Here is a 23,207-nt window from a genome sequence, read left to right on the forward strand (position 1 = left end):
GTTTCATCAGGGGCCTTTCCAGACTGATTCTCAGAGCCAGGGCCGTGGCAATAAGCGTTGCCAGCGTTAAGCAGAGAGCGGCTGTGGGACGGCCCAGGACAGGCTCCGCACCACGGGGAGTTTGGCGGGGACAGGTGTGGAGGCCTCCCTCCGAGGAAGGGCAGCCCGCCGGGCCCTCCACCCCATCTGCTTTCACCACAGTGGCTCTGGGCTTCCCCGGGGCCAGGGGGAGTGCAGGGTCAGGACGTTCCAATGCTGGTTTCCCCAAATCTCTCACCCCGTTTTCTTCCCCTGGCACAGTTTGGCTCAGCCTGCAGGAGGGCAGACCAAGGGGCCCTGCCGCCATCACTCCAAGCCTGGAGAAGCTGTCGAGGGGCCCACACACCATCATCCACCTGGCCGGGGTCCAAACCCCAACACACTGGAGACCTGGTAGCGCGGCCTCATTCTGAACCCGAGGTACCCCTGAAGGGAGCTCTGTCCCTCCAGGCTGAGCAGCAGGTGGCTGAGGATGGTCCCTCTCTGTGTCCCCACCTCTGTCCTCACCCACCCACTCCGCCCCCAGCTGCAGAAACTCAGACACACACGCCCCACAGCCCATCCCCCTGTTCTCCAAGCCCCTGAGCCTTTGCACACAGTTTTCTCTGCCTCAAGGTCCTTCTCTCATCTCTGCTGGGGTAATTCCAGACCAGCCCATATGGTGACCCTGAGCCTGCACGGCAAGCACAGTCCTCTGCTACTGGGTTTCTTCACCTCTGTGACTACCCCTCCTCTGCCCCCTGTGGCTGTGTGCTGGGGTGGGCGGCTTTTTACCTCTCTCCTCAGCCACCAGCCAGCTAGCACAGAGCAGCCTGCTGCGCTCGTGAGGACCCTTCCTCCGTGGTGAATGAGTGGGAAAGACAGCAGGCTCCCACAGAGACACAGGGTGTGGTGACGAGGCCCAGGGATCCCGTAGCAGGGGGTGGGTGTTGGGGGGGTGGGTGTATGAGAACTCAGAGGGTTTGCCACCGGTTCAAGTGACTCCAAGAACCATCCCTCCTGGGTCTCCCCATGTGCACCCCAAGCTTCCACCTGGAGGCCAGCCCTTCCCTGCCCCATGCCCCCTTGCCCCACACCCTGCCTCTAGGACATAGGAAAAAGCCAGGCAGGTGGCCCCTCCACAGGTGCTGACATTGGATGGGATAGTTGTCGGGGGGTGCACAGAGCTGTGGCAGGTCCTGAGGTCAGTGTGCATGGGGTTGGGTGAGGCTCCACTCTGCACTGCCATCCGGTCTACGGAGAAGGGAGATGCAGGGCTGTGAACCCAGGAGCCTGGTGGCCATACCACAGATGTTCACAGGGTGTCATATGTGCCGTTTAGGGTCACAGGGTTCAGCAGCCTCCATGAGTTCACATCCACGCTGCGGTACTTGCTGTCCACAGCACTGACGTCTGCCCAGCCCCACACCAGGGGGCAAGGATCCCGGCCAGGAAGCCTGCAGTGGGAAGCAGGAGAGCCCAGCGCACATGCCGGGGCCGGCATTGCCAAGTCCGAGCGGGTCCCCACAAACGAGCAGCGGTGCGTGCAGTGGGTCTGTGAGCATGGGGTTCCTGTGGCGGCTCTGGCAGCCAGCCCCCTGGAGTAGTGTCAGGGCGGCGCGGGCAGCCTGGCCCCGCTGTGGTCATGCAGCACCTTGTCTACCGTCCAGATGTAGCCGTGGATTAGAGCCCTCATCTCAGGGGTGAAGAGCTCAGGGTCGTGCGGGCGCTGGCCACACCGTCAGAAGCTGCCCTCTTTGTTGTTCTCCACGCACCGCAGACACTCCTCACACGGGGACACGTTGAGGAAGGCCACCATCTCCCGAGTGTGAGCAGCTCCTCCTAGTGCACCACCAGCAGCTGCTTGCTGACCTGCAGCCAGTCCAGCATGTGGTAGATGCACACGAAGTCTGGCCACTCTACAGGGAGAGACGCACAGGTCGGCCCCGCCTCCTGTGCGCTCAGGCGGGGAGCCGGGGAGGCGGGCTACCAGGGCAGGTGGCCTCTGGGACCAGGCCCTCCTGACGACTGGCGGGCAGTAAGATAAGCACCTCGGGGCCAGCCTGGGTCACTGGGCCATGTCTGCCTCAGTGGCCGTGCAGCCCCACACAAGGACAGGTGTAGCATGTGTGGAGAGAACTGGGTCCCTCTCTCAGGGACAGTGAGCGCACTGCCTGCGGGGCCCACGCCAGGGCAGGGAGAGCCACGTGGCCCACACGGCACAGCAGTGTTCTTCTCGAGTGGGAGATGGGGTGATCCTGATCCACGCTCACCTTGCCCTGGGTGATGGGGACAAGCAGGGGCACCGGGAGAAGGGGTGCAGACCTGAGCACCTGCCGGGGTCTTCCTGTGAAGCTAAGTAAGTGAGGTCCCTGCCTGATGACCACCATGTCCCGTGGGGGTGGCCAGTCCACCCCATGACTCTGATGGGCAGCCCACAAAGTTTGGGGAGGATCTATCCATGAGAGCTTATCCAAGCAAATACAGACGTGCTGGGGCTTTTGTCTTGCTGGGGTGGTGTCAATATCCACAAATACAGCTGTGACCATCCTGCCACCTCGGATGGTGTGGGGACCCTTCGCTTTCCCTGGTCTTCACGACCACGCTCAGACAGGGACTGCCTTGGTGTCTCAACTGGGTAAACTGAGGCCCCTGGGAGCCGAGGAGGGACCAGAGCTCAGCCTCCTGCGCCTGGGGTGCCAGCAAGGGGCAAGGTGGGCTGGAGGTGATAGGAGCATCTGCCCGGACAGGATCTGTGGCGACGGTCCTGCCCAACTGACGGCCCCACACCTGCTGCCCTCTGACTGCTCAGTGTCCCAACACTCGCCACCCGGACCCGTGTCCCAGCCACACTGCGGGGGGCCGCGGCCGAGCCCGGGCAGGGCCTGGAACGGGTGTCTTTGCACAGGAGAAGAACTGCCCGGCCTCCCCAACCTCCCTCTGCCCACCTTTGCTCTTCCAGTTTCGGTCGGCCGCGTAGCCCAGGTGCCTGGTACACTTGCGGTTGAACTCGGCCACCAGGAGCTGTATGGGTTCTGGATCAGCAGGATGGCCGAGTCGAACATCTCAATCTCCCTGGGGCCGCTCTCGTGGGTCTTCTCGCAGACGGTGCGCCGGCTGCCAGTGGTCCTTCTTGCCTTTTAACCCTGCGGGGGAGATGTGGGGCCGCTGAGGATGGTGATGGACCCTGCCGTGGCAGCAGGCAGAGCTGAGCGTACCTCCAGGAGATCCCACAAGTCCAGACCCTGCAGGCGCATGCCTCTGGGCATCTGCAAGGCGATTTCCTGCAAGCATCGCCAACAACCCAAGAGGCAGTCATGGCCTCAGGCGTGGCCAGAGTGGGCAGGACACCTGCCAGGATCGCAGGGCAGCACGGGGTTCTGGGCCCCTGGAGCAGCTGTCCCTGTGAGGCCGGGCTTCCAGCCCCCGCCCAAGCAGTGGGCCCTGGGGTCCTGTTGTGGGGTCCCAGCCCTCCCCACCCATAACAGAGTCACACATGGGTCAGCAAGACGCTGTGGGCTCGTTCAGCGGTGGCCTTTATGCTGGGGATGGAGGGGCACCTCCCAGGAACTAGGAGTAGGGGGCTGATCAGGGGGTGCAGCCAGATGTCACAGAAGGACCCCCAGAGGGGTGCACTAGAACCTAGACTGCAGCCATATCCTGACAGACCCAGGGTCCGCCAGCCGGGGACCCATGCTCCATAAACGAACATGCATGTCTCCTGGGCTCTTGGGGACAGCGACGAGCCCCAACACCATCTGCTTCGTGAGTGGGGGAGGGGGGCATGCAAAGGTGCAGCAGGCAGGGCCAGGTTCTTTGATGTTAGGAAACAAGGCCTCTGAGTCCGGTTTGCCTCCTGGAACCCAACCTAGTTCAAACAGATCTCTGCCCCAGGCCTAACAACTGTCAGCCTTCGCCGGGGCTCCTACTGCCCAGCACCGGGGACGAGGGAAAGAGGAGCCAGGCCACGGGCTGTAAACACGGGATCAGGATCGGGATCGGGTCCCCAGCACCCCAAGACCTGCAGTGTCTTCTGTGTGCGGCGGCCTGTCCCCACAGCAGCTGCTCCGTGTGTCCCATGGGCCACAATCACCCAGGACAGACCGGGTACCCATGCATGTCACTGGGGGGTCGGTGCAGAGGCCAGCGGCCACCCCGCACCAGTCCCATAAGCCTCACAGGGGGAACCCCCAGGGCCATCACACGTGGCCACGCCAGCCACTTGCAGAGCAAGATCACCAGCTGTGCAGATGGCTACGGTCCTCTAGACGAGCCGGTGGCCAGCAGCCTGTGCCATGGGACTCCACGGGCGCCAGGCCACAGCAGGCAGGACCCTGGAACAGGTCATCTGGCCGCCCCCCTGGGGGTGCCGGTAACACTCAGAGCATAAGGATAAGCGACCAGCTTTCTTGGCTTCTCCCACCAGACCAGAGCCCCCCGCCAAGGTCAGGATGCTATGGACCTGGGCTTCTGTTCCTAAACCATAGTCCGGTCAGGAATCTGGATGCAACGGGGGTGACACATGACGGTGGACTGACAGCCCTTCACTTGGCTGGGGTTCTCGGTCCTACTCAGCACAGGGAGGCCTCTCACTTCCGCAGGGAGAGACTAGGGGCCACACAACTCCAGGGTCCTTTGCACCCATCTTCAAAAAAACAGCGCTTTGAGGAGCTCCTTCTGGCCTCCCAGAAAATCAGAAAAACGAGCCGGTGACGTCTCACAGAATTACTGCGGGTTCTGCCAACAAAGGGGAAATTCGGAAAGTGGTCATAGCCTGGGAGCGTAAGCCGCCAGGATGGATGTCCCGAGTCCCAGGCCAGCCGCAGGGCTGGGAATGTGTTTGCAGTGCTGGTTCCCCGGCCCCCAGGACTCCAGGCCCTGTGGCCCTCACTCACCCTTGTTGTACAGGGTCCCATCGAAGCTGTAACTCCCCATGTAGAAGCAGGTGACGTGCTCAATGAGGTGCCGCACCCACATGCTCCTGGCTCCCGGGAAGCTCAGCAGAGCCACAAACACCTTGGCCTTGGTGGGCAGAAACCGCCGGTCTGTACAGCGAGTGTCTGAAAGGCCAGAGGCTGACCACCGACCGCCCCACCCGGACCCACCACCCCCTGTCTCCTGCTTCATAGATGGGGAAACCGAGGTAGTTGCGGGGGGGGAGGGGCGGCCACCCAGACTTGTGCCCAGAGAGAGCTCCGGGGATGATGAGGCCACCCACAGCCCGGGCAGGGAGCCCTGGCTCCCCGCACAGCACAGAACATTCCAGATTCTGCTGGAGGGTGGTGGGGCCCTGCTTCATGGCTCTCCTGCTGTTCCTCAAAGTACCTCCATCCCAAGACCCAGGGAAAGGTCAGGTGTGTCCCGGGTCCAGCTTCCAGGGACAGTGGTGGCCTCCCCTCTCTACCCCAGGACGCATGCAGCCGCACTGGTCTCTCCAAATGCCCAGAGAGCACACACGGCAGACATGGCAGAGAAGGCCCCTCACACCTCATGCCCAGCAGCCGAACTCACCCTGCACAGGCTTCTGGTAGACCTCGCAGTATCCAGCCACCCTCTGTGCCTTGGGTTCCTGGCCACATAGCGCACTATCCACGGCATCCCAGAGGCTGAACTGAGGCGTGGGGTAAGCACAGTAGCACTCCCAGCCCCACAGGATGGCCAGGGGAACTTCTTCCGGGGAGCGAGGGGGGAGAAGCATGTGGGGTGCCCACCGGGGCCAGGCCTCCTGGCTCCTGTCAACATGGACGGTGGCGATTCTTCCCGTGCAAGGCACACTAGCATCTGCCTTGACCTCCTGTCATGATCTCAGGATCCTGGGATGGAGCCCAGTTTAGGCTCTCTGCTCACCAGGAAGTCTGCATCTCTCCCTCTTCCCCGCCCTTCCTCTTACACAGAGGCTCTCTCTACAAATAAATAAATAGATAAATAAATCCTTCAAAAAAAAATATAAAAGCTCGTGTTTTGGCAAGCTTTCATGTTGGAATACACTAGAGAGAAATGACATGGGGCGCCTGGGTGGCTCAGTGGTTTGGGCTGCTGCCTTCGGCTCGGATCATGATCTCAGGGTCCTGGGATCGAGCCCCGCACTGGGCTCCCTGCTCCGCAGGAAGCCTGCTTCCCTCTCTCTCTCTATCTCTGCCTGCCTCTCTGCCTACTTGTGATCTCTGTCAAATAAATAAAATCTTAAAAAAAGAGAGAGAAATGACACGTTTTCATTACCATAGCATACTCCCTTTTATTTTAAGCACCTTCAGGTTTGGCTCAGGTATTAGAAAGGAGAGGATTCCCATAAGGAAGGGGGAGCTCCATGAACTGTGCATTTTGGCTGTGTTGGTCTCATGATGAGTCTTCGTGTGTGGCGGGGGAGGGAGGCAGGGGCAGGGTGACCGTTCCCACCCTGTGTCATCAGGGCCACTGCTGCTCACGGGGCTTGGGGGTGGGACTGAGCCTGTTCATCCCGAAGCCTAGAGTCTCCCCTTTCCTGCACATCACATCACTGTCCAGGGGACCAGTCCCTTGAAGTCTGCCCTACCAAATGCCTAGGTGAAGTCTCTCCTGGGGGAAATTTGTAGACACTCTCAGCTACAGAAAACACAGTGAGCTCAGCAAGGGCCCTGGTGCCCTGTGGCTCTGTGCCCTGGGGATGTCAGGGCCAAGGTCCCCTTCTAGAATCTGTGGGGCTTCCTGGGTCCCAGACACCCAAGTGAGGGGGCCTCCTCCATCCATCTCTGTGCCTCCCCCATCACTGCAGCACCTGTGTGTGCTTCCCAGGTTCTGGGTGGACAGCTGGAAAGGGGGGCCCTGCAGTTTTTAAAATGGACGTGGGTCTTTAGAATCATTGAGACCTATTTTTATTCGGTATTTAAACCCTATTTCCTCTCTGAATTATTTTGGTCACATCAGTTTTTCCATCGTAGAGTGACTACTTTCAAGGGCCTTCTACTTTGTTTCAGTCATGACATGCCTTTGCTTTTTGATATTGATGTTTGAGTCATTTGACTTTCTTGCTGTTCGTTTTCACTTTATTGTTGGAATTCTCTATTTTCAGAGGGATCTGCTTTTAGCTCTGGGAATGTAGGTTTAGTTAGTCAGTGGCCAATCTTTATTTCTGATTTTTTAGGTCCCTAGATCCTTGTCCAGAGGGCCATTTTTGCCTTGGCCTACAGTTCTATCAGCAAATGTTCCTATTTATAGTCCCAGACAGCAGGCTCACAGGGAGCCTGGGTGAGTATCACAGGCTCCCTAAGCTTGTCCTTAAATAATAAATAATAAAATGAAATAAATACTAAATAATAATAATAAATAAAATAATAAAATAAATTAATTTTAAAATAAAATTAATAAAGGAAAAATAAAATAATAATTCATAATTAATGCAATTAATAAGAAATAAATAAATTGATAATTCAAGGAAGAATTTTTGGGACCCCTGGCTGTCTATGTGTGTTAAGCATCTGCCTTTCCTCAGGTCATGATGCCGGGGTCCTGGAATGGAGGCCCGCATTGGTTTCCCTGCTCAAAGGGGAGTCTGCTTCCCCCTCTGCTGCAACCCCTCCCCCTGTGCTCTCCATCTCTCTCTGACAAATATGTAAATAAAATCTTTTAAAAATTTTAAGGCAGAATTTTAGGAATAACCTCTAAAAAGACGAGCTGCCCGGGTGGCTCATTTGGTGTAGTGTGTGATGCTTGGTCTCAGGGTTGTGAGTTTGAGTCGCACCCCCCCCCCCCCGGCCACGGTGTAGAGATGAATTCAGGTATGAGAAATAACCTCTAAAAACAAAGAATTTTATCATTTTTTTCTATGGATAGATAAAAATCTATATCCACATATAAAAATATGTGAGCCAGGTTATGTTGGGACTCCCATTACTGAACAATTGGAAAGCATGTTCAACTCCATGGTCACAGACTATCCAAGAACACAGCTGGCTCCTGGCCTGGGGGGAACCGTTTTCAGCTGCTAACCTCCAGGGAAAGAAAGTCTCTTCCCAGGCCAAGTTTTCAGCCTCCTGAGCCCCTGGAAGCATGTCTGTGGCCTCAGGAGCTCTCATTGCTTGAAGTCTCTGTGTGCCCCTGGTGTGGGTTGGGCCATGAGCAGATGAAAGCTCTGGTACTAGGCCAGCCCTGGACACAGGGAACGGTAGATGCCACCCACTCGTGCAAGCAGGTACAGGGTCCCACCAAACTGCTATGCACATGAGGAAGAGACTGACTAGGACACAGTGGGGGTGACCTGCCCACTGGGGACCTGACGAGCAGCCAGGAGGAAGAGCAGGATGTAGATGGCCTCACTGTATCCCTCGGTCGCTGCTCCTCCCCTCTTTCCTATCTGCCCTGTTTCTCTGTGTGTGCGTGTGCATGTGCTTGTGTGTGTGTGTGTGTGTGTGTGTGTTGTCAGTCCCCTCTGTTCCTCTCCTCTCCCACCTCCTTCTGCAGTGCTGTCCCTTCTCTGCTTCTCTGTCTGCTTGCTGCCCCATCTTTCCCAACTACCGGCCACCGTGTCCATGGCAGTCAGCGTCATCTCTCAGCCCCCAGGCCACCTTTCTTGCATGCGCAGGCCAGCACCCTTAAAGCCCAAGATGTACTTCCTGGGAGAGTGGCAAAGGGCCCTGTGGGGGACAGGGGTCCACCCCGCCTATCGGCCACGCTGCAAATGTAGCTGTTGAGGTCAGGGCCAGGCTACAGGGAACAGGCCCCACTCAAGCCCCAGTCCCAGTGTGGGGGCTGCTCAGCACCTTTTCCCCCTTCCCACCTGTGTCCAACAAGCTCTAAGACCTATACAGATGAGGGAAGGTCAGGGCCTGAGCTCTAGCCAGGCCTGCAAGCCTCTAGGACCCAGCTCTCAGCATGGACTCAGGGTGGCATCAGCCTGCCAGCTGGGTGACCTGGGACAGGCGGTGAATCATCTGCGTGTCTCAGCGTCCCCAACTATGGAACAGCGGGGAGAAGACTCCCTCCTTCTTAAAGTGCCTCTGAGGACTGGATAGGGATGGACAGACATGAAGAACTTGGCACGGCAGCTGCCGCAGTCAGTGGTGAGAATTCGGTTCCGAGTGGCAGCAGCAGCGAGAGAGAAAAGCCCAGAGAGCACCAGGAATGCCCACTTGGACCTTCACCCTGTTGCTGGATTAATCAAAATGGGTAAAGAACCCTAAAGGTCTTCAGAGCGTCTCCTAGAGGCCAGAGTCGCACCACATGTGAGCCCACCGTCCAAGATGTCACCCAGAACCAAAGGGCCTGACACCCAGCGAAGGAGGCAATGCAGGCACTTGCCCAGGGAAGAGAAAATGCATGTAGCCCTGCCATGCCCGGCTGATGGGTCTGCAGGGGCGCGGCTATGGGACCAACTCTTGTCCCTTAGTGCTTCAGGCCCAGCCAGGGGAGAATGCTGGCACCCACTGCACTCCCGTTCCCCTTCCTCAGTTCAGCCTCCAAGCCCAAGAGATCTGTGAATCCCCCAAGGGTTGGGAACGAGGGAGTTGACCCCCCCATGGCGCCTCTGCAGGCCTGATTCTTGCACTGAGCGGTGACCCAACAGAAGCTGTGCGCGTGCACAAGGGTTCCTGCATGCCCACTCACTCCTCAGGTTCCAGGTTCTAAAGCTGTGTCCTGGCAACAGGCCCCGCATTGTGCTCTAGGCCTTCAGCTGTGACTTGGCAGCTGAAGGAGAGCGCTGCGAGCCTAGTTCGCTATCCTCAGCGTCTGACTTTACCGGACTGCTCTATGGGCACCTCCTTGAGCAGGCCATGCCCCTCCACCCATCCCCGGGCTCTGCGGGGTCCGCACCTGCCAGGAGGGCTGGTCCGCCCCCACCGGGCTCACTGTGGCTGCAGACAACTCTTGGAGGCCAGGGCTCGCCCGGCGGTCCACGCCCCGGGGTCCACTCACAGGCGGTCTTCCAAGTACCCCGCAAGTTGGCATCCGCGCTCCGTCCTAGCAGCTTGGAGAAGGTACTCAGGGACCCTGGCGACCCCGCGCTTTCTTCTGGGGCTTCTTACCTCCTCCTGTAGGTGGGGCTGCCGGCTGAAATCAGTGCTGTCAGATGCCAGATCACAGATGTCCTGCCGCTGCCGCTCCGAGTCCATCGAGGACACGGTCACCCCCTGTCGGCTGCAGAAGCGGGTCAACACTGGGCTGCGGCCCTCAACACCCAGAAATGACCATGGTGACTCCACAGCGGAGCAGGTGTGCAGAAATCCCAGACAGAGCGGCAAAGGGACAGCCCAGATAGAGACTCACAGAAAGGACCCTAAAGGCACTGAGGCCCCACAGGGGGCATTTAGGCGCCTGGGGGTCCACGAAGGCCTCTCTTCCTTTGTGCCCAGGCCTGGGCCTCTGCCGAGAGCCGTCCCCCGGAAAGAGAGCTCAGAAGACCCATACAGTAAGAAGTCCCCCAGCTCCCACAGGAGCTCCTGCCCCACTCGAAATGCCATCACCAGTTCTTACAGTTCCACCAGGGGCTGCCACCCGGTCCAGAAAAAGAGGCGTCTGGCCACAAGTCAGGCCTCGCAGCCCCCGAGGTCCCCCAAAAAAGTCAGCCAAGAGAGCCTCTTGTGTCCTGCCAGAGTGCCTGCACTCTGCCAAAAGAACCAGCCGGAAAAGGCTGCCGATACCACCACGGGGCAGAAGGCAGCGCAGAGGAACTATTCATCCCCAGCTGACTGTTCCAGGCCCCGAAAACGCAAGTTTCCTCTGCTGCCACACAGGCGAGGGGAGCCTCTGAGGCTGCCATCACCCCCTGAGCCGGGGTTTCGAGTGACGGTTGAGGACCTGGACCGGGAAAGAAAAGCTGCTCTCCAGCGCATCCAAGATGCTCTTCGAGGGGACACAGAGGCCACCTGCAGCTGTGGCCCAGCTAGCCCATCCAGTGCCTTGGCCCTGCCTGCTGCAGTGGCTGCTCCGCTGCCAGCCTCTGATTCCCAGGTCACCTCCAGGGACTGCTCCAGTTCTTCCCAGCCTCTCCCTTTGGGGTCTCACCCTGGCTGCAGTGGGAGCAACGTTACATCTACCCAGGCCCCCTCGATGCCGTCTGGGGACATCACAGCCTCAGTCACAGTCCCCCCAGGGCTGCCTGCACTGCCTGGAGGTAGGGGCAACCCGGGATCCACTGCCCAGGCCCCACTCAGGGCTGTTGGTGGGCAGTGGCCCGGAGCCAGCACCCTTCAAATCTCTCCCGCGCATGGACAGCCGGCAGCTCAGGCTCCAGACCCACTCCAGGCCCTGAGCACGGCAGTAGTCCAGCTGTCCTTGGGCAGTGGCACCCAGGTAGGTTATGTGGTTCCCTTACCCGCATCTGCCTCCCGGGGGACCCGTGCCAGTGCCCAGCCAGGCTTGGTAACCTCCTCTGCTGGCCTCGCCCCTGGCGCAGCTGCTGCCCCTGGCTTGACAGTGGCCCCCCAGTTGCACAGTGCTGTGTCCCATGCTGGGCCCAACAGCCAAAACCCCGGCCCCCCAACGGGCACCACAATGCCGGCCCCCATCAGCATCGGGCTTTTGGCAGCACCCACAGTTTTGGGGAGAGGAGATAATGTTGCAGGCCTGTGCTCCAGATTAGGGGCTCTCTGCATCACAGCAGCAACAAGCAGGGCCCCAAATGGCCCGCAGGGCTCCAGGGCAAACCTGGGCCCGAACACAGGGGGCCGCCTACGCCAGAGCACCTTGTCGGGGACCGCTGGAGCCAGCACAACTAACCAGCCTGTGTCGGGAGCCCCGAGTGCTGCTCCCTCACGTCACATCCCCAGGCACCAGACCAAGGAGAGGTCCAGATCAGACAGCGGCACTTCCAGCAAAGCTGCCCGCGGGGATGGGGGCGTCCTGGCCTCTTCTCCTAGCACCACCGCCTTTGTGGTCAGCACGGCCCACACCAGCCTTGCCACCAAGAGCCCCTCATCCCCTGCCCAGAGACTGATTAGGTGAGAAAGAGCTTCACTGGGGAATAAGCCATCTTCCTGCACATCCCAGCCCACTGCCGCTGGCCCTGCCTTGACAGCGGCCCACCAAATGCCCGGTGCTGTGTCCCATGCTGGGCCCAACATCCAGCACCCCAGCCCCCCAACTGGCACCACAATGCCGGCCCCCATCAGCATGGGGCTTTTGGCAGCACCCCCAGTTTTGGGGGGAGGAGAGGAAGTTGCTGATCTGTGCTCCAGATTTGGGGCACTCTGCATCTCAGCATCAACGAGCAGGGCCCCAGGTGGCCCGCAGGGCTCCAGGGCAAGCCTGGGCCCGAACACAGGGGGCCGCCCACGCCAGACCACCCTGTCGTTGACCACGGGAGCCAGCACAACGGACCAGCCTGTGTCGGGAGCCCCGAGTGCTCCTCCCTCTCCTCACATCCCCAGGCACCAGACCAAGGAGAGGTCCAGATCGGACGGTGGCACTTCCAGCAAGGCTGCCTGCGGGGACGGGGGCGTCCTGGCCTCTCCTCCTAGCACCACCACCTTTGTGGTCAGCACGGCCAACACCAGCCTTGCCACCAAGACCCCCTCATCCCCTGCCCAGAGATTGACTAGGTGCAAAAGAGCTACACCGGGGAATAAGCCATCTTCCTGCACATCCCGGCCCACTGCCGCTGTCCCTGCCTTGACAGCGGCCCCCCAAATGCCCGGCTCTGTGTCCCATGCTGGGCCCAACAGCCAGCACCCCGGACTCTCAACTGACACCACAATGCCGGCCACCATCAGCATGGGGCTTTTGGCAGCACCCCCAGTTTTGGGGGGAGGAGATGATGTTGCCGATCTGTGCTCCAGATTTGGGGCACTCTGCATCTCAGCATCAACGAGCAGGGCCCCAGGTGGCCCGCAGGGCTCCAGGGCAAGCCTGGGCCCGAACACAGGGGGCCGCCCATGCCAGAGCACCCTGTCGGGGACCACGGGAGCCAGCACAACGAACCAGCCTGTGTCGGGAGCCCCGAGTGCTCCTCCCTCTCGTCACATCCCCAGGCACCAGACCAAGGAGAGGTCCAGATCGGACGGCAGCACTTCCAGCAAGGCTGCCCACGGGGATGGGGGCGTCCTGGCCTCTCCTCCTAGCACCACCGGCTTTGTGGTCAGCACGGCCCACACCAGCCTTGCCACCAAGAACCCGTCATCCCGTGCCCCGCACCTAAGAGGACGTAAAAGAGCTGCACCGTGCAAGAAACCATCTTCTCCCCCCTCACAGCCCACCTCCTAAGGGCCCAAAGGGAGAGGCTCGGCTGAGCCAATAACTACCTGGAGACGTAGCTAGTGGTGTACTTCCATGTGACACCGGTGCAAGACTAGTGTGGATCGGGAGACACAAATCAAGCCTGGTACTGGAGCAAGACCGGACTCTCAGCCTTCCTTCCAACATTGGGAAAACTTCCCAATCCCTGACCTACCATTTTTAAGGAAGGTGGGGGCCTGAAGCCTCGTCTGTGATCCCAGGGGCCATGGGCCTTGGGACAGTACACGGAGATCGGGTCCCTTTGGCCTCCAGTCCCACAGCTCCTGGGACTCCTGCCGCTGCCCACAGATTTCCCCTCTCCTCTCCCTACGTTCCTCTCAGAACCTTTAGGTAGTGTTCAATTCATTAATTAAAGACTGTTCTAGTTTCTCTGCATAGCTCTCTTGAGTCTCCTCTGTGGGTCATGTGGGCAAACGTTGGGGGCCGAATGGAGGCTGGCATGGGAAGCCAGACGCCACCATTTCCAGGTTCCCGAGGCCCAGGGGAGCGGGTAGGGCTGGAAGGACAGACCCTTGAAGAGTGGGAGTAGGTTTTCCGTTTCGGGGATGGGCCTGGGAGAACACTGGCCTGGGGAGGGCAAACTGGGGAGACTCACCCTTGCCTATTCGAAGCGCTGCTCCTCTCCCACTGGGGACCCCACGGAATCTTCTTGCTTCACAGCCCTAGGGCGATGTAAAGACACTCCTGGCCTAGAGTATGGGTCTGGCATCCAAGACTGTGGCTCAGGGCAAAGGAGGACAGCTTTGCTTGAGCGTATGACAGCTCCCTGAGCGCTGAGTGACATCCCACTTCATACAAGCACCAGGCCTCCCTCCATGCATCTCTTCCCTCTGCCAGGCATTTGGGGGCCCCTTCCTGTTGGCACTCAGGAGAAGAATGAGGAAGAAACAAGTCACCTGGGAGAGGGAGGGAGCAAGGACGACGCTGAAAGTACTGTCACCCCCAAAACTCTTCAGTCCCATATTGATTAGATACAAGATCACAGCCAACGAACGAGGAGGTTATACATTAGTCTTGGGTCTTGTAGGTCAACCAGAAGGAATGGGAGTCCTACATCGACGATAGTCTTGCCGGTAAACAGAGTAGGCTGTGCCTGGCCCAGCAGCATGGAATTTTTGGCTGAGAAAAACTCACTCGTATGTTTTTAGCTAAGTTTTATCAAGGCCTGAGAAAAAATTAAGGAGAAATTATGCCATAAACTAGAAATTCCCAATCTATCAGGGTAGCACACCCATCAAGGACAACACAATTATTAGTAGATCAGAACATTCTGCGGGTACTGCCCATTATCTGTGTTGAATAAATGGAAGAGAACAAGAGTCAGGTGGAGCTCTCTACTACTTTGTTGAATCCTTAAAAGGGACACTTGAAAACAGGTGCCAGAAGCAGTAGGAAGCCTGATACCTTCGAAATTCACCAGCGGATAAGAAAGGCAAGCATCCTAACTGCACCCCTCCTCTGTTTCAGTGCACTGCTGCAAGAAAAACTTTAGAAACTTCCTTTGCTTTTTTTGGACAGGGTCAAGACTTAAGACTTATAGCCCAGATATCCATTACACACTCCTTGTAAAACCCCTCATCCAATATCCACTCCACTAAGGAGCACACTCCCAAAGCAAGAGTTAGCTACACTCCCAGTCTAAAAATATTTACTCCCCTAATTGAAATATTTACTGAATCTGAAAAACAGTGTAACCACTTTATAGTTGTCATATCCTTTTATGAGGTCAAGAAGAACACCGAATTGCATAACTAGACGAGAGCATAGAACAGTATCATCAAAACCAAGTATTCAAAGAAAACACCCACCAACTGTTCAAAAGTACAAGGTCACGAGTATAAAATAAAGGGCAGCTGTCCTAAGACCATATGCTAATGAAGCCATGTCCTGCATTTATTGTACATGGAGTTTGGGGCTTGTCAAAACAAAGCCCTCCTGCCCACCAACCCAGGTTCTTCCTTGTGGCTGATGACGTCTTGTTAGAAACATCTAAATTTTTAATATGCCCATCACCTGCTGCCAAACAAGCCTGATAGTTTCAAGTGAACTGAGCTACACCACATAGTTCTGAGCATGGACGGTTTTAAGAAATAAAGTGGAATCCTCAAAAAATTCCACAGGGAGTGAGCAGTCAATCTAGATAACTTTCCATCTGCCCAGCTCAGACATAATCTTTAAAAAAAATTAGTTTTACATGGCTTTCTGGTTTGTTGACACAAGTAACTTAATAAAATTGTTTTGCTAAAACCCTGATTTTTTTCCCCTTTGAACTCACACAGTATCTACATATTCCATTAGTTGCTTTTAATACTTCACTTGTCCTTTCAAAAAATCTGACTTTTAAAAGGAAGAGAGGGGTGTAAAGATATGCAGGTAAATACAATAAGTGCTTTTCTCTAAAAAGCTGCCAGCATGTTCATTGCTGTATTGCTTTTATTAGTAAAATATTGGAAGCACCTTAAATAGTTTTCATGAGGGAACTAGCTAAATAGTTATTGATATATAAAGGGCTGCCATACAACTATTTTTTTTAAGTAGCTCTATCTGTACTATCATGAAAGATTTCCATTACAGTATTCAGTGAAAAAATTAAGTGACAGAACAACATGTATAAATGTGAAACCATGAATGTAAAAAACAAAAATATATTTGTGTGCTTGAAAGTTTGGAAGGATTTTACCAATATCTGAGAAAGAGATGGATAGAAGGGAATTACTTTTTGCTGTATACCTGTCTATGATATTTGTTTTACTACAAGTAAGAATCAGATTGTAAAATAAAGAAAAATGTAAACCTAGGAAAAGACTCTAAGTGCCAAAAGATATACATAGGAAAATGGATATTTATATTTTCTAGTATGCTTTTTAAAATCTACTCTCTAGAATTTTATGTCATGGGACATATTATATATACCTTTTAAATAAAGTAAATTTTCTAAAAAAAAAAAAAGTGCATGCAGCGGGGGCAGAGGGAGAGAAGGAATCTCAAGCAGACTCCATGCTGAGTGTGGAGCCCAATGCAGAGCTCAATCCAACGACCCCGAGATCATGACCTGAGCCAAAATCAAGAGCTGGACACTGAACAGACTGAGACACCCAGGCACCCCCCAGAGGCAACTTTAAATCCTTATCAGTGACCCTGAGCCAGCATGTCTCACCCTCAAACTCACCCCACCCTGGACTCTGCAAACTGCTTCTCTGTTCACTAGGTGGCTGGGAGCTGAACTCTGCTGAGAGGCCGCACCAACAGGAGATTAGAGGCCCAGAAGGAAGACGGGATCTCCCCCTCCCCTCTGTGTCTTGTCCACATTGCCTAATCTAGAAGCCTAGACTGGGTGCCTTCAGCCCCAGTTCCAGCCCTGGATTCCAGTCTGCAGTGTTCCTGGTGCACATAGACCTAGCCTTGTTCCTGCCCCTTCAGAGATGACAGCTCCAGCGGAACTGGGAGCCCATCTCCCAGCCCCCAGGGCCACCCTGGGGCTCAGGATGCCAGCACCCAGGCTCCGAGTTTCAACTCTGCAGGGTGCCTGGTCCAAACTTCAGTTTTTTTTTTCATTAACAGTAAAATACACACCATATGGAGTTTACCACTGTAATCACTTTAAGCGTACAGTTCAAAATTGTTAGGAGCATTTGCGTGGTGGGTTCAACCAAATTCCAGAACTCTTCTCATCTTACAGAATGGAAGCTTTATTCCCATTGAACAGCAACTCCCTATTTCTCTGTCCTCCCAGGCCTGGGCTGTCACCATTTTACTGTGTATCCATGATTTTGACCACTGTAGGTATTTACGTAAGTGGCATTGTACAGTAATTGTCCTTTTGTTACTAACTTATTTCCTCTAGCATGATATCCTGAAGATTCATGCATGATGAAACAGGTGTCGGAGTTCCCCTTCCTTTTAAGGCTGAAAATTATCCCATTGTGTGTATGGGCCACATTTTGTTTATCTGCTCACCATCCATGAACCCCTGGGGTGCTTCTATCTTTCGGCTACTGTGTGTAGTGCTGTTGAGAACACAGATATACAAGTATTTTTGAGATGCTGCTTTCAATTCTTGGTGTGTACCCAGAAGTTGAATTGCTGTATCATATAGTTATTCTAGTGTTAATGTTCTGAGGAATTCCTAAGTGTGAATAACTCCAAACTTTCCCCTCTGTGCTCCATGCCATAGGGGTGGTCGCTTGTTCCCCTTGTGGTGTTTCCATTATTTTTAGTTCCTCAAAAATTCTTTCTATTCAGTTGTGGATAATTTTGTTGCCTATTAATTTTTGGAAGATAAACTTTAGAACCTAATGTTTAGTTACAGGATATCCAGCTTGGGTTGGGATTGGACTTGAGTACTCCACAGCATCCTGACTGGGTTCTAACAGCGATGCCCATTCCACCTGCTGAGTGAAAGACACCAATACATGACATACGCGTGACAGATGAAGGACACTCAGTACATCATCCGTAGGTTTCTCACACCCTGGGTTCCCCTTGCTTAGGCCTGGAACCATGTTCCAGCCTTATCTCCAGTCTGGATTCCTTTCTGCCCCTTCCTTTTTAAAAAAAAATTTTATTAATTTATTTGAGAGAGAGAGCAGGAGAGGAGCACAGAGGAGAGGGAGAAGCAGATTGCCCACTGAACAGGAAGCCAGATGCGGGACTTGATCCCATGACCCTGAGATCATTACCTGAGCCCAAGGCAGATGCTTAACTGACTGAGCCACCCAAGAACCCCAAGTGCTTTTGTTTTTAACCAGACTTAAAACTGAGGGAAGGTACAGACAGAGGACTGACAGACAGATGGACAGATCTGGACAACAGTTCACATTGGGACATCAGAAGGTGAAGTTCTGGAAGGTGCTGAGATTGGACAGTCCCACCTCCTGGTCCTCCAAGGAGACCAGCAGGATCGAGAGGAGTTTTGAGTGTCCAGGCCCCAGGACATTGGCTGGCAGTAGTTGGTACATGGTACCTACTGAGGAGATGAATAGGAGGAAGAAGAGGAGTGAGGTCGGCGGTGGGGACGTTGGAGGGAAGGCAGGGCACCAAAGCAAGAGTAAAAAGTGATTCTTGCCGAAACTTACCTCAAAACTCGGTTCTCTTCTCTCCCAGTCTAGCTCTGTTTCTGTTAGATTATTCACATTTTTAATATTACCAATGTTGCCAAAAATGCCATCTACTTTTCTGTTGCTGACAACCATTTAACTGTGGAAGCAGTTGCCTGGAGTCCCTGCAGCTGTTGCCCCATGTACCTGAGATGACGGTATTCCAGCTGTCACCATCGAGAGCCCAGCATGCAGGAAAACAAGATACTCTGCTGCCTTAATTCTGGTGGGGATTTAATTTAATTGGCATCTGATTTACACAATGTGCTTCTGACAGCTGTGTTTGTGGAGTATCCGTGGAAACGAGAAATTACCCTTCATTGAAATCATCATCAAAGCTCATTTGTCTTCCTGCTGCACCTGACAGTCTTTGGCTGTGGGGACTTCCTGTAGCTTCCAGTAAGTGGCACTCCAGGGAGTGTCCTGGGGTCTGCCAAGTGTTTCGTGCAGATCCTTCATAGAAAAAATCTGGAAATGGGGCTTTGGAGGTTTGATCAAAGGATGGATATTTCTTAATAGTGGATTTTAAGACACATTAAGGTTCTCAGGAATTACCCCAGCAGAGATGAGAGAAGAACCTTGAGGCAGAGAAAACTGTGCAAAGGCTCAGGGGCTTGGAGAACAGGGGGATGGGCTGTGGGGCGTGTGAGTCTGAGTTTCTGCAGCTGGGGGCGGAGTGGGTGGGTGAGGACAGAGGTGGGGACACAGAGAGGGACCGTCCTCAGCCACCTGCTGCTCAGCCTGGAGGGACAGAGCTCCCTTCAGGGGTACCTCGGGTTCAGAATGAGGCCGCGCTACCAGGTCTCCAGTGTGTTGGGGTTTGGACCCCGGCCAGGTGGATGATGGTGTGTGGGCCCCTCGACAGCTTCTCCAGGCTTGGAGTGATGGCGGCAGGGCCCCTTGGTCTGCCCTCCTGCAGGCTGAGCCAAACTGTGCCAGGGGAAGAAAACGGGGTGAGAGATTTGGGGAAACCAGCATTGGAACGTCCTGACCCTCCACTCCCCCCGGCCCCGGGGAAGCCCAGAGCCACTGTGGTGAAAGCAGGTGGGGTGGAGGGCCCGGCGGGCTGCCCTTCCTCAGAGGGAGGCCTCCACACCTGTCCCCGCCAAACTCCCCGTGGTGCGGAGCCTGTCCTGGGCCGTCCCACAGCCGCTCTCTGCTTAACGCTGGCAACGCTTATTGCCACGGCCCTGGCTCTGAGAATCAGTCTGGAAAGGCCCCTGATGAAACTGTTTCTCTGGAGTCGTAGGAAGACGTGAGGCCTGCCAGGAGGCCGTACCTGCCGTGCACCCAAGGGTCCCCGCACCCCCCGAAGCAAGCCTAGAGTCTCGATGGGATGGACAGCCAGATCCTGACTGCCTCCTGTGCCTAGCTCCCAACTCTGGCCCTCTCTCTTCCTGGCCCCCACCCCCCGTGTGACTTTAAGGAGAAGACCCAGACGCTGGGGAGGCTGGGAAGGGCACCGGAATGGCTGGAGGGCCAGGCCCACTGACCCTTGGGCCTCCCACCCTCCTGCCCAACCTGGAATCAGGACATCATCAGCCGGACCCCCTGGTAGATGGTCTATTTCCTGTAGCAGGTCCGCAGAGACCTCCCTTCCTTCCCCGGGGAAGAGCCAGCTGCTGTGGTAGCCTTGTGGCTTACAGGGGACCTCAACCAGACCTGCAGATGAGTAGAAAGATGGTTTCAGTGTACACCCAGGTCACGCTAAGTAAATTCACATGGTTGGGTGCCCTACAGGGGGCTGGTGCTTCCGGGTGTCTGATGAGCAATGACATGCAAAGGCCCTGTGGCTGGTTCTTCTTGTGGGAGAGCCTGGAGGAATGGAAAGGGCTCTGGCTGTCCGTTGTGTAAGTGAGGCCTCCTGGAGCTCTCAGCTTCTCCATCAAGTGGCTGCTGCTCCCCTAAATGAAACAGAAGGATAGACAGGCTTCCAGACCCCGGGAACTAAGCTGCTTAATTATGTGAGCATCTTGTAACGAAGCCTCTTGCAGCTAAAATTAGATCCCGAGTGCATGAATGTGTGATAATGTTTGCACACCAGAATTCACTTTCCCCTTAAAACATGAGAGGAGCTCCCTGGTTCCTGGGGGGCCCTCAGCAGGGAGATGGGAGTGCTGAGGGGGGTCTACATGGCTACCAGAATGCTTGGGGTAGAGGTAGGTCTCCTGCACCTGGAAGCTCACCAGGGCTGTTGCAGTGTGGTTTGTGGGGGTCTAGTGGGAAACTGATGGGTCTGGGCCCCTAGTGCTCACTGTTCCCACCAGGACCAGTAGGCCTGAATGAGGTCGAAATGGAGTGGAAGGCAGAGCTTGAGCCAGGCAGGGCCATGCCCTGTTCCCCTCCGTTTCCCACCCCAGCAGCCCTGGTGCCTGGGGTGGGGTTATTTAAGGTCATTGTCATCTCTGGGGTGGGGCGCCAGCTGGGCACAGTCCAGCGGCTCCTTCCATCTCTCTGGCTACAGTGGTTTTGGGGATGGTTGCATGAACTATGGACACCTATACACTCATTCACATGCAGAGATGATCACACTCACAGGCAGACACACATGATCACATACGTACACACACGACCCACATGCTCACTTGGAGATACACGTGCACATGTACACACATGTCCCCATGCACTAACACACAGACACAAACACACGGGTATGTGCATATTCACGCTCACACACACATGATCAAAGTCACACACACCGGCACCTACTCAGAGGTCTGTCCAGCTCCACAATACAGACAGGAGGGTGGGTCTTGTGGGCATCCTGAAGGCTGCGGAGGCCCCTCCCTCCAGAGCCCAGGCTTTGTTCCCCCATCTGTGCTGCCTTTAATGCTCTCAGGTTTAAACCCCCTTGGCTGGAGGACAGCTGGACAGTCAGTGCTCACTCTCAGGTGAGTCCTTCTGCCCAGGGTGACCCGTATGGCCAGGTCAATGCCCTCCAGGAACCCCACGCCTGCTGCCTTGGGAAGTTGTTCATTTGGGCTTCACGATGGAGGAAGCTGAACAATCATAAGAATGCGTTTCTGCAAATTTTGGATTTACCTAAAGACACAAGCATGTGCCTATTAAACATGGGGGAAATTATCAGCGAATGTTTTAAAATGACCAATAAAAAGGAAAATATCATTGCTCGTTGTTTTTTATGGATCCTAATGTTTCTTTTTTTTTTTTTCTGATGGAAACATCAACAAACTCCCCTCCTAGATGCCGGCCACTAAATGACACAGCCAGCACACGGTAATGCAGGCACGCGGGTGCCCGCCTGTCATAATTCATCTTCAAAACTGTAATTGGCCCAACAAAGAGCACAAAATCACTCTGCAAAGAGCAGATTCAATAAAAACCAATTTCAACTCTCTTTTCCAAAGCAACAAGCTGGGGACGGGAGCTCTTAAGTACATATCAGGTCGCTTCTCGGATTGCCACTCCCACCCCAATTTGATGAATTCTCGCCTATTTATTGAGGACCTACTCCACTGGAATCATTAGTTAGGTACTGAGGAAAGCAAAGTTTGAGGCAAATTCCCCATGGCCAGGAAGCACAGTCAGGTGGGGAAGGAGATAAGTTACACTGTTATGAAAGCCCCAGAAGAGAGGCAGTGTGGGTGACTCCTGCCAGGGAATCAGGGAGGGCCTTTATGAAGGAGGTGGCATTTACACGTGATGGAGAGGCAGGAAGAGGGTGGGCAGGAGCTCAGACTAGCACGGGGGCAGATTTAGTGCAGTGCAGAGGGTAGTGCGGGAGTGTGCGGAAAGGCAGGTGGAAGGTTCCTGATTGTGGAAGAAGCAGGTGTTGAAATTTGTAGGTGAAACCTGAGCCCCCTTCCCCTCCTACGGTATGGTAGGACAGCAACCTGCCCCCTGCCAGGCCCTGGGTCGTCCAGCTCCCTTGGCAGCAGGCCTGCCCCTAGGAGCCCAGAAGGGCAGTGCAAAAGACTTTGCCAATGCTGCTCATGAGAGGAGGCAGGGGCGTGGAGGGGCGTGGAGGGGTGTGTGGGGGGGCTGTCACTGGGGTCACTGCTCACATGGGGCACAGGCCCCACAGTCAACCCCACAGCAGATGGCTCCCGGCGCTTCCAAGGCAAAAGATTTTGGAGCATTTACTGTTCAGTGCTTCTCTCCACCTCTGCTGCCGACATTCCCCTCCTTGAATGTTCGAATGCGCCAGGAAGAGACACTGAAGAGAAATGTTCAGGGGCACAGGAGGAAAATGCTAATGAGAGCCACAAAGCAGAATCCCAGGGAAGGGGAGGTCTCCTGAAGGAGTGGCAACCTGGTTGCTCCCTAACAGGGAAGTCGATTTGGTGACTGGGCAAGAGACTGTCAGAAAAGCGGGGCCCGGGGAACAGAGGCCGGGTGGCAGCCAAGGGTGGTGGGAAGGAGACCCACGCTGGTGCAGGTCTGCTCGCCCGCCGGCCATCCAGACCTCCAAGGGGTATTTGCTAACAGACCGACTGACTGTGGGGAAACTAGGGGTCACAGCTTCTCTGCAGGGGAAGGCAGGTGCTGCTGGGACCTTTCCGTCTGGGAGGATCTTGGCAACATGTGGAATGTGTCCCTCAGGAACGTCCCACCTATACCTGTGGCTCTCACCTTTCTGGGGCAGAAACCCGGACTTGGGGGATCTGGGAGACATTTGCCCTTTCCCTCCCCATGCACATTCCACCTGTTGCCCACTCCGTGTGTCCCCTCTGCTTCTCCTGCGTTTCTCTGCTCCCCCTACCCCACCCAACGACCCCATGGATTCCTCTGGGACAGACTGAATCTCCAGTTTGGAGGATTCACTGCCTCATTCTAGATCTTACTTCTCAGCCTTCCCCCAGCCCCATGCCCCTCCCAAGGCCCCCCAGCCCCTCCCCCAGCCCAGAGTTCCTCCCCCATCCCCAG

The 23,207-nt window shown here is 55.5% G+C and overlaps 1 pseudogene across 1 annotated transcript; it reads right to left on the minus strand.

Moving 5' to 3' along the window:
- Positions 1-1,388: 1,388 nt before the first annotated feature.
- Positions 1,389-5,716, minus strand: LOC309857545 (sialate:O-sulfotransferase 1-like; annotated as a pseudogene). The gene is made up of 4 exons: positions 5,530-5,716; positions 4,914-5,078; positions 2,967-3,164; positions 1,389-1,937 (listed from the first exon to the last, which is right to left on the minus strand). The product of its transcript is annotated as a sialate:O-sulfotransferase 1-like (transcript).
- Between the last annotated feature and the right edge of the window lie 17,491 nt (positions 5,717-23,207).

Source organism: Mustela nivalis (assembly GCF_964662115.1).
Source record: "Mustela nivalis genome assembly, contig: HAP1_SCAFFOLD_868, whole genome shotgun sequence".
Classification (NCBI taxonomy): Eukaryota; Metazoa; Chordata; class Mammalia; order Carnivora; family Mustelidae; genus Mustela; species Mustela nivalis.